Raw genomic sequence first — 19,968 nt, forward strand, 5'->3', positions numbered from 1 at the left:
TAAAATACACTAAATCCATTCCACAGAAAAACACAAAACCATCACTACTACAATTAACAACAAAACATTTATTTTAACTTAAACATTTCACCTGGGCCATCTAGATAAACATCTCAGGGAGTGTAAAAACTGATGGGACTCCAAAATATTCTCATCCATAGGACACATCCAACATGTCACAACTTACAACAACCTAAAAATGAATAGGTCTTAAGCAACAAGGAGTTGCCCAATTAATACAGCTGCATAAAGCTCAGTGTACAGGTAACTCAACTATCTCTGAACCACTCCTCCATTTCCTTAAATTGGAAGTCAATCTTTGTGTTTGTGTGTGCAAGCAGTGGTAACGCACATTCACATGATGGAATTCATTAATGGTCAACGCTTTTACACAGCAAACAACTTTCAGACAGGTCTCCAAAGAGGTAAAAAACTGGCTCACCAGAAAGTGTTCAAAGAGTAAAAGAATTCAGGTCTGCATGAAATCTATGCATGTCTCTAGTATGTCTTATTTCTCCCCCAACATTTTTGTTTTTAAGTTAAATTTCTGCATGTGTCAAAAACACTTTTCTCTTTCTCTTGGCACATAACTGTCATTCATTTCAGCCTGCAGATTTTGTAATTAGCTCCACAGTATGTCCATTGTCTAATGTGGAATATAACCAGCAGCTCTGGAGTATTGAAATATTTGGATCTGACATGTTCAGGAGATGTTCACTGGTGTTTAAATCAAGGTAAAATGCTTGCTGCACCTCTAGGTGAGATACCCTTTGCTTAGATATAAATCCCATTCCCTTCCAGTATACATAACTACCAAAGGCTTTCCTTAAACTACAATGTTATAATAGAAAGATAATGAAAAATGGGATGATGTTATGATGTACTTTAATTAGTAATTACAGAAAATGCTTAAAGTAATAAATACCACTTAAAAAATAAGTTAAGCATCAAGAAATACACAAAAAGAATAGATAGCAGCCTGATAGGCAACCTTTGAGAATGGCAGCTATTTACTATTCAGCCAGGACTGCAGCAATACCAAAAGTACTTGATGTCTTTTCTTGTTTCTCAACAAATATTTCAGAACGTTCAGCCTTCTTGTACTGAGCAGATAAACTGCTAAGTGTGGACAGATGTGGTGTATTGTCCTATTCCTGTATTTATCCTATGACTGGAACAGATTATTCTCATCAGATTAGATAATTTGCTTTCATAATGTGTTCAATGTCAAGTCAACATCCACCTCTCATCACACCATTGGCTACTTTAGTCATGGCGTAGAGCATGATTCCAAATTGAAAGATGCCTTGGATATTCTTGCTTCTGCAAGAATTCTGTGCAAGATCAAATGAGTGAAAACCCATCAATGCTGTTTACTGGGTATCTCAGCAGGATTCAATTGAGCCTGTCCTGGCCATTTCCTTTGTATAGGAATGTCTCAGTATGGCTTGTTGAGAACTGACAAGCTCATGATGCACCATAACTGCCCCTGCAGTTCACAAGTACTCACAGATATGTAGCTGGCACAAATGTTATAGCTTCACAGAAACCACTGAATCCACAGCAACTTCAGCTAGCTGAGATTTTCATTTATGTGTTTTAGTACTGCTTAGCTGATAGAGAATTCACTGAAGCATTATGAAAGTTGTACTTAAAGAGGAGAAGACGAAAAGGCGATAACTCTGTAATGCCACAGAGCACCAGCAATGGCTCTAACAGTAACACACCTCACACACCTCACAGGACCATGATTTAGGGATCTGCGTAACTCCTCTTGCATAATGAAGTGCATAACCAAGCCAGCACTGTACACCTGAGGCCGCTGTGCCAAAATCTAAACCAGTAAACTTTACATTTCCTCTCTAAAGCAAGAGCATGGAAATCAGAAGTTTCTAAAGATGCTGAAACAGTCAGCCAAAACACATTACTAATGCTTCATAGGCTTCAGAGCCTTACCCTGCTGAATTGCTGTCTGTGCAGCTAAGCACACATTTTAAGCACAGCTATGTCTTCTATTTCCAAGTTTACCTTTTTAGTAATATCACATAATAATACCATTCATCTCTTCCCTCCTTCCCCCCCCAAAAAATCACTTCCACAGCCACATCATCCATTTTGTTTTTAAAGCAACCTGCATTACAGCATTTCAAGCTGCAAAGAAGCCATTTTTTTCTTCTCTGAAGAGAAAAACTGACACACAATACTCACCCAAAAGAATAAGCAAAAATGTGCCTGCTACTTCCTTTTAATTTCAGAACAGTCAATCCCACAGTATCAATATTTCTTTAGAAATAAAAAGCTTTCCCAAATTATGACATTTTGCTGCCTCACTCTTAGCTGCTTCATGGCTGACTTACAGCCTTGAGAAAAACAGCAGCTCATTACAGAGAAATTGGTATAGCCTCAAATCCAGCAGCATCATCAGTTATTCCAGCTATTATTGTGATTAATAATCACGATATTATGAATGAACAGGGGCAAAAGATTGATGGTGAGAAATGCAAAGAAAACTGTGTACATAAACATCCATTACTACCAGTGGATGACAAAAAAAAAATTAAAGCTATCTAACGGGAGGCCACTATTAATTCCTTTTTAGATCAGATGGACAAATATTGATTAATATTTATGACTAACATTATTATGTAGGAACTTTAACTGTAGTTGCTCTCATGGAACCCGGGGATGGGGTGCCATTAGTGCCATCTTAGGACGGTCATCTTGGAATTTCCTTTTCTACCATTCCTTTGAAATACAACAGAAAACAGTGTCCAGCTGGGAAGGATTCTCAGTGACAAATGTTACATTTTGAGCTGTCATAAGCATATACTTCTCAGTATCACTCTCCAGTGTGTGCAAAATCTCCTGAAGGCTTCCTTTGTATGCATTAGGTACAGGGGGAAGTTGACCTGGGATGAAAATATTCTGTCTCAAATCTTTTCACACTTCTAGACATCAAGATATACAGCCAGACTGGGTCAAAGAGTTGAGGCTATAAAGAAAAATCCTGATCCTTTTATCATCTTATAGTGCCTAGGAAATGAATGTATCCACAAATAGGGGAATGTTTAAAAGCTGCCTAGTAACTTGCTGTAAAATTTAAAATTCTGTCTACTGGATGCCATGCATAGATGTTTACTACTTTCAAACAATTCCTATCTTTACTATGCATATATACTCAAGGAGTTCATGTTTCTTAACACCTTGTCTTTCCATTCCTACGACCTCAGCAGCCAAGCAGTAAACTCCATCAATTTCCCTCCCAGAAAACAAGCCATATATCAGCAAAAGGAGATTAGACAGTCCCTCTCATAGCAGTTTTTCCAGGATGCTTTCTGTTGTCTGATCATCAGTAGCTTCAGCTGAAGTTCTGAAAACTCAGCTATTTTGAGAATAGGAAAAACTGAAGGAGCATCCCCTTAGTCTCTAAACACTTGCTATGAATGTTGGATGGTTCTGCTCAAGGTCTTTGTAAGGATATCAAGATACAGTGTTGCTGTTGGTAAACTTTGGAAACAGAAGACAAACCTGTACTTAAACATAACAACAGGGGCCTTAAGGGAAATGAGGTTGTTATGTTCAATAATCACTGAATTTTCGGTGTCTTACACCACTGAAAATAAAAGATTTTGAATATTTTCTTTTGTCCTTGCAAACACTAACTATATTCTCATAACCTTGATTCAAGATTAGAAGTGCCTGAGGCGCAGAAGCTCTTGGTTCTTCAGGATTTGGTCAAAACAAAAAATCCAAATTGCATGGATATGTTTCTATCCTGTTCCTGTTTCCTTGGCCTCACTTTCCTCTCTGTGGGACTCTGTTGTGACTTCATTCTGTTTCTGATAACTGAATAAGCCTAAATGAAGGGAAAAGCACCAACCCTGTAAAGAAAACACCTGTGGCATGTTCAGAAACAAGGAGACAAACCCAGGCTATTGTTTAACCTTCTCTGAGTAAAAAAAAAGAAGTGTTGACCCTCTGTTCTGACCTGCTTATAACAGTGGTGGAAGAAAAACATAGCTGGAGCTCCAGAGCGTATTCTATGCTCCAGTCAAGCAATGGCCAACTCTGTACACGTGTCTATTCTCACCATGCACTTTTTCAAGCAAATAACCCAGTCCTGTTAAAAGCTCATTAAATCCTGCCTCTCCTTTTCCATTGAAATACCACTCTCATCACTACTCATCCAAAATAATTGCCAGTATCATTGCCTACATATAGCCAGAACGGAATGTATGCTACAGAATCAACGATAACAGGATTCATGTTGAGTCACAAATTAAAAGCCCCTTACCTCAGAAAAATCAAGGACCCGCTCTTTCATGATCCTTCTTTCAACTCAGCCAAAGGGAATAATTCAAGGCCCAGGTGTGCAGTGCTACGGAAGAAAAAGGGAATGTGCCTGCTGCATGAAACAGGTGTTGAATACTGTCATAACTGCAGCCAAGTTAATAACATTATAATGAGCAGTAATAAAGAGTCAAAAGCAATAAAAAAGGAGAAAATAATCTCTCCAGAATCATGCTGTACTTAGTATACCCTGAGAGAAAAGGGTATTACTGAGTGGAAGGGGAGGGAGGGCAGAGGAGGAGTGAGGGAAGAGTTTCAGATCTCAGTACAAATTTTTGAGTGGAAAATAGGGAAGACTGACAGACTCAAGAAGACCGTAAATTCAAAGTGTTGTTAATGTGGTGAACTTCCCAATACCATCCTGCAACGTATTTGTGATCCCTATGGCTTGTCTCCCATTCATGCAGTTCATGAGCAAAAGTTCTATTTGACGCTACAGGAAATTCAAATGTAAGCTGTCCACACAAAATATGGTTTCACATAGACAAGATATGGTTTCATGTATAACGAGATAGTTTTCTTTCTATGCTATTTTACAGTTTTCCATATCAGCTGTCGGAAAAATCTCTAACCTTTCTCCAATCAGAGTTTTGAGGTCTTGAATATGTGTTTTCTCAGAAACTTCAGGGCAAGATGAGGGTGCCCAGAACTTCTGGAAATTAAGACATTAAATTTACTTTTGACTTTCCAGTCTAATTCATCAGGTAAGCTACTGGAACCAGACTGCACCTTACTGCATCCCTATCCCTGCACAAAGCCAGCAGTGCAGTAGGTCTGATCAGCCACTCATCCTGTCAGTGCACCAACTCTCAAGTCCTGGTTACATGTTTAACATTCATTTCCCACAGAAACATGCAAATTCAGTATGCTGTATGAGTTTGGGGGGGGGGGGGGAATTCAAGTCCTTTTTCCAACTCTTATTGCCATTGCACCTGATTTTATCTGGAAGGATCTGAAAAGAAACTTAAACGAGGATTCTGAGTTCAGTCAACAACTGTTTGGACAGAGAAGACATGAAATTGCACGCACAATTTTCTTAATGCTCAGGTCTTCGCCTCTCCCCTGCTCAGAGAACTTTACTCCTACAATTCAAAGTACAATTATATTGCCATTACCACTAAAACTGAATGCTTTTCTGTAACTGAAAAATGATTTTGGAACTAAAAACTTTGACATGATGACGTGTGTTATCTCAGCACCTTCTGAAGATCCGACTGTACTCCACATACTGGTTTTCCAAGAAACTAGACAAAAAGTGACAGCAAAAATATTTAAAGAGAAATGAACCTGCTGGGAAAAAAAAAAAAAAGCATTAAAATACATTGAATGTAAATGTAATTGTTTTTAAACCCAATGTTTTTGTAAGATAAATTCAACGTTGGACAGGCTCTTTAAAAATCAATTTGCACTTGCTTCCTCTATAAAGATTTATCCCTGAGAAAAAAAAATCCATTAGTATTAAAGTGCTTAAAAACTTGGCAGACTATCTCCAAAGGCATCAATTTCTAGTGCTAATTACCACTAATTATTCACTCAGCAGTTGTAAGTTGCATTCAGTCCCTGAGGGTAGAAGAGAGATTTGTCTCTCTCCAGCGTAGCATGTTTCATATATTTGTTTTAAGAGATTTTTACATTCAGACATCAAAACAGACTTGGAGTTCTGCAGAACTTTCCTGTCAACAGGAAAAAAGTATCAAGGTTTCCTTGTGTACAATAAAGAATCTATACAGCCCCTGAGCATCCTCCACCTGGCATGATGGGTTTTATCCATCACGTTTCTATCGGACCCCACACGATGTTTCAGTGTCGAAGCAGATTTAATTTAGCAGGCTCCTGGCTGCTCAGGCTTGAAGGTCTAGCGTCCAACCTGGCTGTTAAACAGCTAAGCTTAACTGACTCAGAGCTTATTATTCATGACCACAGTTACTACAGAGGCCTTCACATCCTAGATCTTCAGTGCTGAGATTTGGAATCATACCAGACCCCCCACATCCCTTGAAATTTACTCCTTCAAGCACTATGAGCAGCTAATAGACTTGGATGCTGGTACTGCTCTGCAATGGCTAGAGATGATTCAACTGTTTTTCCCCAAGGTGAGTCAAGATGGAATCTGGAAAAGCAAAATTTTTCAGGGAACAAGGAGTTTATTGGAATGTTTACTTAGAAACAGCAAATGATTTCATTTTAACCCAAGCCAATTAAACTCTTATCTTCTAATTGTCTCTTTGGTGCAAAATTCAACTGAAATGGATCTTTCTGATTCCCTTAAAAAAAAAAAAAAATAGTTGATAGTAGATGAATCCCCCTGTTCCAGGAAAAACTGTTCTTTTTAAAATGTCATAATTTCCCTTCTTGTCCTTTTAAGTTCCTGTATTTTGTTACATTTCCAAGCAAATACAAGAGAAAATAAAAATAATAAAAAAAGAGATTCAAGTTGCCCAGTGCAAGAAGGAAAGAAAATGTGGCTGAGGAGAAAACCTGTTGAGAAGAATACAAATGCAGCATGACACCCCTTCTGCTGAAGAAAAAAAAAAGATAGATGTGTATGAGAGAGAGAAGCAATAAAGGGTCAGTAATAAAAGAAATATATCACTTGTAGAATTGACTAGTCTTTACTTGAGATTTATAATCCATTCTAACTGTAGTAATTTGTGACTCCTGGAGACAGACTGCCTATTAGATATCTAGGAATAAAATACATACAATGGGTGAACTGACTTGCTCTTCCGTTGTGTTATTTTAAATAACACGCTCTGTAGCAGAACTTCTTAATTTAATTCAATTTACTCCCAGTCAACAGATGACAAAAACAGACAGAACGATTCAAATGACTTAACCCCAATACTATGTACAAGTCAATAAGAGAATCTGCCTGTCTCCTAATTTCTATGCTCAGCGTAACACGTCACTTCTTCCAGTGTTCCTTTAACTTTCTTAGATCTACACATCTCTGATCTTGCCTACAAAAGGACGCTCTACTCTTTCCTCCTGAAGCATTCAGATGAGTTAGGTGCTTTTCAAAATCTTGGTATTAGCTTTCAATTATTGATCCAGCACAGCCCACCTTGGCAGCACAAGGTGACACTGCCCTAGAAACTCCTGAAAGGCCAATGGTAAGATGGCATGAGTTTCACTGTCTGTAGGATAAACAAGACCATGCTTGGAGATCTTGTGAAATAGAGCTGCAAAAGTTACTTAGCAAAACTCTTACACAGCTCACTCTTGTCAAGACTGTAATTTCCTGATATAATAAACCAAAGCCTCAGCTGATAGGAACTGCTAGACTACCAGAGGCTGCACTGAAGCCGTGCTGATTTACAACAGCAGAAATTAGACTCACTGACTACAGCGAAAGTAGCAGCAGAGTATGGAGCCTTTCAGCACGACTAAAGGCAAGGTGAATACCTGAGCACTTGCCAGGTTTATTAGCTCGGATGCAGTGCTGTGTTAACACACTAGCAGCTTCTGGTAAGCTTAGATCAAGGGAGAGTAAATTTGCATCTTAGAGCTTCGGGAGGTCAAATCATTAACTTTACAGTGTGATCGGTAAGTGTTCTCTAAGAATGTCAGAATGCCTTTGCAAAACTGAAATTCCCTGCTTATTCACAGGTCTCAGCAGTTGTGTAGTTTGACCCCTACAGGCAAGTGAACAAATAAAGTGAAAGAATAGGGAAATTTCACAATTTCTAGTAAATGACAGAATTTTATTCCTCAGTTCAGTTCACATCCTTCTGATGAAGAGTATAAAGAATTTGATACATGAATTTAATGCAATTTGGGGGTCTTTTTTTTTTTTTTTTTTTTTTTTTTTTTAACATTTCCCTCTCTTTGTCTCTCAGTTGTTTGAAGACATTTTTCAGAACAATTTTCATGTTTTGATTTGCCCCTTGGCTCAGGAGGAAGTATGTCCTGCCTTGTTAAAGAATAATTAGGATGTTCTATTAATCATTTCATTAATAGAGAAGAACCATAAGTGACTCCTGAGACTTCTAAAAGTCCTTACTGAAAGAAGGAAAAGTAGAATGAGAATCCCTTATGAATATCACTTTTTTGTACATTCGGTGGGACTGTTTTTTAATTAAAAGTACTCTGTACTTTTGGTTCCGGTCAATGTGAATAAATTAAGGTGATCAAATTGATTAAATTCAGAGTACTGCACCAGCTGAACTGGCAGTTCCACCCTAGGATTAAAAACAGATACCAGCTAAAAAGAGAAAGCATTTACACAGGTTGCTCTGCCAGCACATTCACAGATTCCCTTAGCAACATTTTGTTTTTCTGTACAACTTGAATTTGCTGTCTTTGAAAGACCTGTCCAACAAATACAGCTTGCAGGGGGTTAATTATTTTAAAGGGGTAATAGCTGTTTCTTACGCAATTTTGTCTTCCACTCTACTGAGCAATCTGAAAGATTTCATATAGGACCAAACTTATAACAGTAGTGAAATTGCATAGACCCTCTAAGGACCTGGACGGCAAAGATACAATTTAACTTGCAGTTTAGGGATATGGGGACTTCTTGCAAAGAAAATGGAACTTTAGAGCATAATCTGAAAGCACCGTAACAAATGCAATTTAGCTGATGCTGACATGACACGCTTCTCAAGGACCCAATTAAACTCTAGCCAAATTTCTTAAGTAGTTGTGGGTGGTCACTTTGTTTCAGATCTACAGATTCCTGGCTATTCACCACCAGAGGATGAGGAATGGGATCATGAAAGGATTTAAGCACAGCAAACTGTGCCCTGCAGCCATTTGTCTTCATTGCAGTCTCTTAGCCTGGTTGCAGCTGGTTCATAAAGCTGCTAGTCAATGTGCTGCATGCAAACAATATGGATGTCAGATGAGTCTGGACTTCAGAACTGGTTCAGAATTGGCCTCTTTGAGACAAAAAAATGTTGATGCACACACAGATGGATGTAATGTTCATTTTTATGGTAGTCGAGAACACAACCATGTGTATTTTACTTGTGTGTTAACTTTTTGCCAGAAAAACTACTGCTGCAAAAGCCTGAATTCAACCAAAATAATGATTTTGGCGATTGTCATTAAATTGTCTCCAGACAGTCAAATGTTTAATGAAGCATTTCAGTGTGCCTCAATAAATAGATGAGAAATTCAAGGTAGTGAATTCATGGTTTTGCATAAAATCTGGAATAATTCTATAGAAAGAATTTGATTCCCCTATATCCATGTAGGAAAACTCAATTCATCCAAACAGAAGTGTGTCACATTCTCAAAGCTGACCAAAACATACAGAAAGTTATCAGCTTTTCCAGGCTGTGAAGTCTGTCTCTAAATCCACAATTATAAAACCATGGAAAAATCAAAAACTGTTTCATGCTGATTTCTGGAAATGTTTCTATTGACATTTGTCTAAAGAGATTGCCTTACACATTCAGTGAACACCCAGGAACAGTAATCAGAGTAATAGCAGGTATCTTCTCAACATACAACCAGAAGGAGCAAATTGCACTTCTAAATACAAGGAGAATCTGCTTATAGATCACACAGTCCTCTTCCCCTAGAAGCTGGAAATGACTAGTGATCACTGATACAGTGTCTTCGTTTTCACTACGTTCATGGATGGAAATGAAACTTGGTGTAATTTCTTCAGAACATGGTATTTACAGTGAATCTGCAAAGAGCTGTCAAAACAACTGCTATCATAGCATTATATTGAATCTTTTAGATTCAAAGCCAGAACAGTCCAGACACAGCACAGAAACACAAAACCATGAAACATGTATTCAGTTCAAGAAACATTCCAAACGCCAACACAAACTGCACTTGCTCAGGAGTCAGCGAGGAACTCTGATCTATGAGAAAGGATGTTAGTGTGGGCCAGTGAAAGGAAAAATGTAATTTCTAAAATACCTTTCAGTTAAGCTGACTCCAAGCCTTTATCCTTTATTTTAGTTATGTTCTATGAACAAATAGCAACAAACAGCTTGTTTTAGCTCTTTGCCAAGTGGTAGAAATTCACTGTTTTCTTCCTTAGCTGCAATGTTTTTTCAGGGGCAGAAAAATTTTTATGGACCAGAAAACAGTATATCTCCAGGGAGAAAAGCATTTTCATAAAGATTACAGTAAAGGAGACATCAAACATGAATCCAAGGTAAAAACGTCTTCATCCATTATAGGTCTTGCTCACACTATCAGGCTGGAAGAGGATGCTGTTGTGCTCATTAGAGATCAAGCAGCTGTTGGTGCTGGCAGCAAACATACGAGAATTGGCTATTTGGCTTATCTGAGCTCATCCATATTAATGCCTTATTTCCACAGAGCAAAATTTAGGTGCTTCCTGAAAATGCCCTTGCTGTCATCACCTCCTAAACCTTGCCAGGTAGATCGCTCCAAACATTTATTACTTTCAGACAGAGAAGATGCTCCCCTGTGTCTTTATTTCAATTTAAATTCCATTTGTGCTCTTTTGTCAGATTTTCTGCATTGAGTTATGAATAATGCTGACATTAGCTCTACCATTATAGAGTTTGAGCTCTTTAATTAGATCCCCTTATTCAAGTTTTTTTCTGAGGTTAAGGTTTTAAACTAGTCTTCATAACTCATTCTTTTAAAGCTGAAGGCAACAATGTCAATTCTTTGCTCTCTTGTTCCTCTTTTTCACGTCCCATAATATTCCTTCCAATGCAATGACCGGAATTCATTGCTCCAGTTGGGGGCTGCCCACCCACTGTGCAATGAGAGTCACATCACATACACTCTGGATGTGCATACTAAGATACATCCTCATTTCTGCATGCCTAAAACCCAGCTCTGATTCCAGAACATCCTTTCTGTCTGCTTTTTTAATTCACAACTATTTCATATCAAGAAGAATTTGAACTCCTGGATTTATTTTGTTCTTTTTGCTGTCCCCACTGTTTTTGCCTCCCCTGTACATAAATCACCACCTTAAACTCTCACCCACTTTGCAAGCAGAAAGAAAAGCTGGGAACCACTGAAGTGTTTCTGGATCTTTTACATTAGTTATTTAGATCAGTTAGAGATAGCTGCAGCTTGAGAAGTACCAATAATGATATCATTTGTACATAGCATCAAGTACTCTAAGGAGTCTTGTGAAGCACCCAGTTAGAAGTGCACCTTTAAAGTGAGCAAGTACTACTGCTGCTGCTGTCTGGCAGAGAAACTGAGTCTAGGCATTGAAGTACAATATGCTAAGAAAGAAAGGCTAATGTCTGAAAGGGTAGTTCTCAATTTCTGAGCTCTCAGTTCTATCCACTTGAAAACAGTGCAACTGTCAGCGAAAATATGCCTCATTTGCTGTATGTGCTGTCTCAATATCATATATATATTCATTGTTGCCATTGCTTCTGTCTTTTTTCCCAGATGTGGAATTTTGAAGTCCAGAGAATAAATCTTTTTTTCATAGGAAATTTTTTCAAAGACAAAATGAAGACAGTAAGACACGTTCATGTCTCAGTATGCTGGGAGTAAAGCATGAAAATCTCTTCATGGAGAACATAACTAAGTCATTTAACTAGTCTGTCCATAAGCCCTGGTAAGCAAGAATTTACTCTATGAACTTCTTCATTGTTTATATACTGGTAAGTGATGCTAAGACAAGTTAATGTCCAGCCTGTAAAAGATTCAATGATAATGATTCTAAATGATGGGCATGAAGAACCAACTCAGATTATTTTCTGAATTTTAAAAATATTTGGGAGAAGGAGAGGAGGATGAACAAACTACACTATCCACTGTCTTTTATAGTCTCTGTATCACTGAAGAAATATGGATTCAGAATGTAGGAAAGATGTTATGCCAAAAATTAAACTGCAGTGGATTGTCTATTTCACAGCAACACTGAAGCAGAAATTAATTTTCTATTTCTATTATGAAAAAGGATCCCTGACAGTTTGAGAGTGGGGAAAAAACACTGTGTAAAATGATATGCTATATCCCCCCAAACAGACACGAACAGTAATGGTAAGGGACAATCCACAGCTCCCTGGCAGAATAAAGGCAGCTGAAAGTGTAGCATCACCTCTTCTATGACGGCTGCCTTCAGGATCAATGTTCAAAGGAGGCTCAAAGAGGTGACACAAACCAGAACAGGCATGTGCAATTCCTTTGGCAGCTTGAAATGGCAGGTGGAAATGCAGCATCTATCTGTGCCCAGCAGCCTCGATATGTAAATCCATTTGTACTCATTATAACCTAATCCTACTTCTTACCTGCTAGAACACATGGACAGAAAGGAAATAAGTCTATCAAGAAGAGGAAAAGGCAGGGTGTAATTACTCTCTATGGAAAGAGACAATGGGCTGAATTTCCCTTTTCAATAGTAAATGGAACTACAGTAAGACCACCAGCATCGCCTCCCCCTGCAAAACAGCAGAATTTGGCCCTACATGTATAAAAAGACAGCCAAATAATCAGGTGTTAACTGTCTTCAATACAAGCCTCACAAGATGTTTATTTAGAGGCACATTCAGAGGAACAATTATGAAAAGAGTCAGTGGAGACAATCTGAGTAACAGTGATGTTACATAGGGAGATTACTGTGGGAGATTTAGCTCCCCTCAGCATCCAAGAAAATCTGTCCCTGTGTGACCGTTAATTTCGACGTGTGCATGGGTCTGATCCTTGCAATGCATCCAATAACACATGCAGAAGGAGAAGAGGACACTGAATATGAGGGCATGTACTCCAACTTCACATACTTTCCAAGCCTGGGTGTGATGTACCCTGAGATATTTCAGCCTTGATTTATGCACCTTTCTAAGAACAGAAGGTGAAGTAGGTCTGGCTTTGAAATTGCCAGTGCGGATCACCATCAATGAAAGGAAAGGGAGAGAAGGCTTCAGAACAGGTGAAAAGTAAGAAAAACCATCCCCACATTGTACCTTCTCTTTCCAGGTATTTTTGAGCAAAGCCACTTTTTAAGATGTACTCTACTGCATCACCTTCTCTGGAGCTTTACAAGAAAAACAATTCTTGTCTTCCTTCTCGTTCTGGTAAAGCACATCTCAGAACATTGGTGACTGCTCAGCTGAATTTCACTTTCTGTGCTGGAAGTCCTCTAAACTGCATCACTTCCTTTCACTTGTGTAACCTGTGCACTGTTGATCTGATACTGAACATTGCTTGCAGTAGACCGTGTAATAATTTAAAGCACTTCACAGGAACTGCTTGTACTCTCTATTACTTTGTTTTCAGAGCTTGTGATTGGGCCACAGAAAAGGATGTTCACCATTTTGCTTTCTGATGGCTACTGCACACCCCATGTGCAGATCTTGTTTTTACAGCAAGCCAAAATACCCAGGAAAATGACATAAAGCAATGCAGGATGCTGTGGGCAAGGAAAAAGAGACACAGCCAGCAAGGAATGTGCAGTGTGTGCAGAAGGATATGACAGAGAAAAGGGGAAAAGAGACTCTAAACAAGCTTTAGTTGCAGTTGAAAGAAAAAAAATTCTAAAACTATGAGAGAAAAAGTGTATTGAGACTGTGGCAGCCCAGGAAGGTCTGTGCTGGGCTAAGAGCAAACCTGAAAAGGAAGGTAGCTGCTGCACAGCCTCAGGTTGTGTATGTTGGGTGATGAGTTGTTCACACTGCTATTCTATCTCACATTTTCTCAATTTTTAGAAAATTTATGGTTCTGGTTTATCTTCTAATTAGACCTGGATCTAGAATTTGCAGAGCCATTGCTCTTGGTTCTCAGAGGCAAAAAGATCCTTGGCTGACCCCAACCTCTTGTGTAGAGTCATGAAAAAGATCAAGTCAAGGTGTACAACTGGGTTACTAAAGCAAGAACTTCCTCCCTCTCACAGCCTCCTTAGTCTGCACTAATTAAAAGACATGCACACCTGTCAGAGATTACTTGCCCAGAAGGCATGAAGTTCTGCCCTCAGTCCCACACAGATCCCCAGCCTGGGCCCTGCTGGAGCCTTCTGCCTGCCTCAAATTAGCACAGCTCAGGTACCTTGTTCACAGCTTCTCTAATCAATCAGTTATGCACACATTCCTTGTGTACCCAGGCACATCATATTTGAAAGTATAATTGCCACAGCAAGACAACACAAACTAGAAACATTAACAAATCTTATTTTCTCACATCCCCCTTCCAATTGAGGATCTGAATAATTTAGTATGGGTTGACAGCTCCTGATTACACTTTGCACCTTTTAAAACTCTCTAAATGAAATTTCAAGTAATTGAAGCAACAAGTGAAAATGACACATCTTTGTTTGTTGGTTTTTTTTTGTTTTTTTTTTTGATTCATAGGCATGAATACTGGAAGTGTCAGTTTTTAGCAGCCTCAAGTCAGATTCTCCAGCACTTTTCTGCTAGGATGCTAGGAGAGAGAAATGCCTGATGCTGGGTCTCTGTGCGAGGAGGAAAACTACTGAAGTGAGTGAGGGTTTCAGGGCTCAGTCAACACAAAAAGAGAGTAATAACAATGAATAAAAAGCCATGACAAGGCTGGCTGTGTGCAAGTTTACTTGGCACCTCGCTGTAACAACAGCACACAGCGTAACGAAGGAGGAGCTTCACAAAAAGAGGAGATTCAGTTTGCAGGTGCATGTATGTATACGTTGGCCTACCTGCACATGGATCTGTTCAGGGGGTTGGGGAAAGTGGAACTCCTGTAACTGGCAGAGCCTTCAAAAGGTGCATGCAGAATGTCACACAATGAGAGAAACTGCTGCTACTTATCAGCAAGCTGCATCTAACTTTGCTAGCTGCTCATTTAAGCAGTAAGTTTATTAGCAAGGGGACCTTGCTTTCTGCCTCTGCAAAGTGATAAGAGAGTCTATAATATTACAGAAATGAAATCTTTATAATTACTGTTTATAGCAGTTTAGACTGTATACAAACTAGGCAGACATCTTGGGAATATTCAGCGTGGCTGGAAAGCTCAGAAAATGAGTTCTAATTTGTAGCTTTCTACCTTAATACCAAAAAACAGGTTTCCTGATGGCATTTCTAATTTTAGAATGCACGTTACTAAAAAATCAATCTGATAGTTCTTTTTGCCTTTATAGGAGATCCATTAAATAGGGATGCAAAAAGGACATGCTTTCAGTATATAGGTGACTTTCACCTTCCAGACTTCAAAACCCAGGCAAGACAGAGAAGGCTGCAAATGCTAAGCAGCTCCCAAAAATAGGTCTGGTGCCCTTCACAGAAGGAGGAAATAGAGGATTGTAGCAGAGTGAATACCTGCTCGGAGCAATTTTAAGCCTGCTCTTCCAGATTCATCTCACACTCTAGTGGGAGTCTGTTGCATATTCTGTCTTCTTCACCGGGTCACACATCCATAATATACAATCTTGTGATCTAAATCGTCCTTCTTAAAAGGGATTATGCATAATGTGATCGATATTTTTTTACACTGACAGAAACAGAACTGTCTAATTACAAGTAAATCTTTTGTATGTGACAGGCCCAGAGTAAATGAGAAAAACACTTTCTTCTACTCAGAATGTCTGAAATGTATACTTTTTAAATGAAGAAAAATGGAGAGAGGAATCACTTCAGCCTGCTAAAGGAGCCTGAGGAACAACTAGGATGCTTTGTCCTTGCTCTTACCTACTGATTAACAGCAGAAGAGTTTTGAGTGCAGGCTGGAAAAAAAAATTTATGTAAATCACATTGAATCAGTGCCTCCTAAAACCACAACATGGAACTAAACTGTGGATAGAAGAAACACTGTTTAATTTCTGCTAGCAAAGGAATGTGCTGGCAATATATTCCAAGACAGACACAAGATGCAGCTGAAAGACGCATGGACTTAGCTGGAAAAAGTAAAGAGTAATTTATAAGGACTGGCTTTCACCCCATTTTACTGAGGTCTCAGCTTCTCACACAGTGAATGGGTATTTGGTGCACACATGACCTTGCCAACTACAGCTTCCTCATGATTTGCCCTCTTAGGACACCTTTCAATGGATGGCTTTGAGGACCATTACTGAACAGAGCTATGCTCATGCTACAAGGAAGTTTTTAAATGAATGAATGAATCAATGAATAAATAAATACATGGATTAAACATCTTGTTGGCTTTTTTCATTATTTTAACTATTTTTCAGCTTCCTCTTCAAAAGGTGATGTATTTTATTAGCAGGAAAGTGAAAGTGTTTCTAGAAAATTAGCACATTTTGCTAACGTGCTGTTTGAAAAAAGAAACTCACTAACAACCAAAGGAAACAATCATAAAAGGTTTTGAGAGAAACATTTCAAATATTTCAAAAAGTTATTCCCATCTAGCACCATGTACGGTTCTTCAAAACATAAATTACACATGAGATGTTATCCCTGGAAATCTAATTTAGTTATTACCGTTTTCTTATACAGAACAAATGAAAAGAAACACAGAGAAGCAGAGAAGAAGAAATGAATCCGTCAGAAACTGAAGCATGTCAGCATGGAGCACTGGCATTTCAACTCAATTTTGCAAACGAAAAGAATGATTAGAGAAGGAAAGAATTTAGAAGTAAGCAATGAAGGAAAAGAGGCATTTATTACAAACGCCATCGTGCAGTGCCAGATCTGGTTAAGTACAGTGTGTCACTCCCTCTATGGTTAGATGTTATTCAGTTTAAATCAAGCTGACTTATGACAGCCATAAGTGGAAATTCTTATAAGGTGCCACAGAGATATAATCAGCCTCCAGAAACACTCATTCATCTATCTATAAAACAGCACAGCAGATTAACATGAGTTGAGGATGAGCAAGGCCATGATGATGTGAAGGACCATCCTGCACAGTTTTGGGAGCACACCTAACACATCTCATCAAACTGTAACAGAATTTAGAGTACAAAGTTCACTCATTCTGTATTTCTAAGTGAACATTTTTTCCCCCCAAGGATGCTCATTTCAGCCTCAGGAATTAACTTCTGGTTTCCTGAAGCAATGCATTTTTTAATTCCTCAATGTTAAGCACGCTGAAGTGGAAGCTTTGATGCAAGTGCCCCTGTACCTTGAAGAAACCACACAATGTGTTTTTTATTCCCATTCCTCCTGTTCTCATGGTGCCTGGGGTTTACAACTAGCTCTGGCTTTTAAAACCAAACCATGCGACTTGATTCATAAAGCACTGGAATGTCAGAGAAAATGGGACAAAGATCACATCAGGCTGATGAGTTTGTAATTACAATGACTCTGTTCCTCTTCTCCCAGATGCCTGGCACTGCATGCAGAATATGGTTACAAACTAGAGAGGAAAACTGAGCCTGCATAGATGATGCTCTCTCGCTACAAGCAAAAAACCAGTGGCTGGTAAAAGTAATGATCCTGTGTGTTTTGTTTACTTAGCTTTGGCAGTGTTCCTATATGCATTGCCTCTTGCCTGCAGTCCATTTTTTGAGACATATTGCAGAATGACACCGTTATGAATATAGGTATTATCGCTGCTGAATTCCAGGTGATTCACTCCCTCGAAATTGTGAGCATCATTAAACCAACTTTCAAACTATTCCACAACTCCTCAAAGGGATCAGCACATCGTACAGACCGTCTTCAAAGGACTCCCCTAGGCACTACTCAGGATTCTCCCCCGTGACAGATATTGCTGCAAACAGCAGCTGCTTTGCCTCTCCTTGTATTATCTTAGAGGGAGGAAAAGTGAAAGCTATGAATCAACCTGCTATCAGGAATCCAGGGATAATGAAACAAAGAATAATTAAGGTGCCAGAAGTACCATTTGGCACATATAAATTATAAGTAATTTTTGAACACTGGTTTTCCCAGCTCCATAAAACTTCTATTCTTCCCTAGTGAAATTAGGCCAGTATTGCAGTATGGAAACTGTGCAACGAGTTCTCATAACAATTATATTCTACCCTTGTTTCTGTTTTGACTTGGGAACAGCAAGTTTTCTGATGGAAGAATGAAGTTTCTTATATGCGTTTACAGACGGCTGTCTATTTGAGTGACAGACACATGCTGGAGCAGTGCTAAATGCTGTCACTCTGCTTATGGAGTAGTTGCTTTGGAAAGATTTAATGCTAAATAAATGATATCAAACTAAAAATAAATAGTGCAATTAGTAGGTTTTCTTTCAATTCTAGGCCAATATTAGAGATTGAAAAAAACTGTCATGTTGACTGAGGTATAAAGCAGACAAGAAGACCATATTCAGCTTTAGGAAGAAGTGCAACCTGTTACTGGGAAAAGAGTATTTTCTGATCAATTTGTTCAAATCGGATCACTATTACGGCTGGCAAGTCCGTCTTCTACCACATCTTGTCACCTGAAGCCATCCAATATGGCACATTTTTTGATCCAGTGGCTCAAGTCCTACAGTTGATGGAGGACACAAGATGTATGAAATAAGTGCATGTCCCAAAATATGAAAAAATATCATGCTAGGAAATAGAGAGAACGTATACACATATTTGTTTGCCTAGAGGGCTGCAACCCTTTGTCTTTTTCCCAGTAAAAGGTGGGTTACAACTGTTCTCAAATCCTGCTCAAATCCTGAAGAAGTTCTGCAGGTTTTTTTGCTTTTTTTTTTTTTTCCAGAGGAAATACAAAGGAACAAAAAGCAATTTGGTGTCACTACAAGAATCTTTTTCCTCTTATTAAACACATCCAGGGAAAGCCAGGAGAAGAACTCTGCATGTCAACTGAGGGTTTTTTTTTCTCCCTTCCTAAACTGTGTTGCTCCTGTTGCTTCTCTCTAAAATTTCCAGTGCCACGCTAACTTCTGCTCAAACTGCACATGGGGAAGCTCTCAAACATCAACATATCTAGAAAGGCTTTTTAACCAAGTATTGTGTAATTTTGTGTGCAGGGAAAAAGTCTGAGAAAGAAAGGTTCTTCCAGCAAACAAAACCCACAAATTCTATGACTATGAATCCAATGATTCTGTGAAATGCAAAAAGCACTCAGCACGTAACTGGCTTTCTACTTAAATTCTATTTTTCTACTTTTATCATGAAGTGAAAGAAATATGGATGTACTCTCCACTCATACGGATTATGATATACTTTCCAAGTTCAAGTTCAATAAAATCAAAGCTGTTTTTTAAGAGTTTGAGGGGAACAGACTTAGAACATACCTAGACTGCTTGGATAAACCACCAAGAAAAATCCTGGACTTCAGTAAAAGTGAAAATGGTAAGCCAGAGTTTAGGAAGACTACCTTAACCTGTCATCAAATATCTGACAAGGAACTCACCTGGTAAGGGATTAAAAAGGAATGTGAGTCATGATGGTTTTGTGGAAGAAAAGTTTTGTAAGACTTACCTAATTGTATACACTGGTAAAACCACCAGTATTCTTTATGGAAATAATACATTTAAATTCCTGCAAGTGTAATGTTAGAATACTGTAATGCGCAATATTCTGTTGAATACCTTCCTAAGGTAAACATTAAATGGATTAATAACAAGCCACACAACAGATTTTACAAATCTATTTTCAGGGAAAGCTGTCATGGAAAAATGGAATTTTAGTGCATCGCTGCCTACTAGAACTCAATCCTTTCATCAGTGATCCAGAATTAACTGTAAAATCACTGTTGAGAAAACTGGTGACTGCCGTAGCTACCGCTTGAAAGAAAAATTGGTTAGAACACTGAACAGAGCTGCTTGGTAAATTGGGGGAATTCAAGCAAGGGGCACTTATACATAGTCAAATGCAAC

General features: G+C 38.6%; 1 long non-coding RNA gene across 3 annotated transcripts in view; it reads right to left on the reverse strand.

Annotated features, from left to right (window-relative positions):
• Positions 1 to 19,968, reverse strand: part of LOC149916183 (uncharacterized) — a 113,113-nt gene that overhangs the window by 62,763 nt on the left and 30,382 nt on the right. For 2 of the 3 annotated variants that reach the window (XR_016470656.1, XR_016470658.1), the window contains one exon: positions 4,246 to 4,378. The exons of the other annotated variant lie outside the window; for it this stretch is intronic. This is a non-coding gene — a long non-coding RNA (uncharacterized LOC149916183). Of the gene's footprint in view, positions 1 to 4,245; positions 4,379 to 19,968 lie in introns of those variants that run through there. 3 annotated transcript variants of the gene reach the window in all.

This window comes from Phasianus colchicus, chromosome 13 (genome assembly GCF_987193195.1).
Source record: "Phasianus colchicus chromosome 13, bPhaCol1.hap1.1, whole genome shotgun sequence".
Taxonomy (NCBI): Eukaryota; Metazoa; Chordata; class Aves; order Galliformes; family Phasianidae; genus Phasianus; species Phasianus colchicus.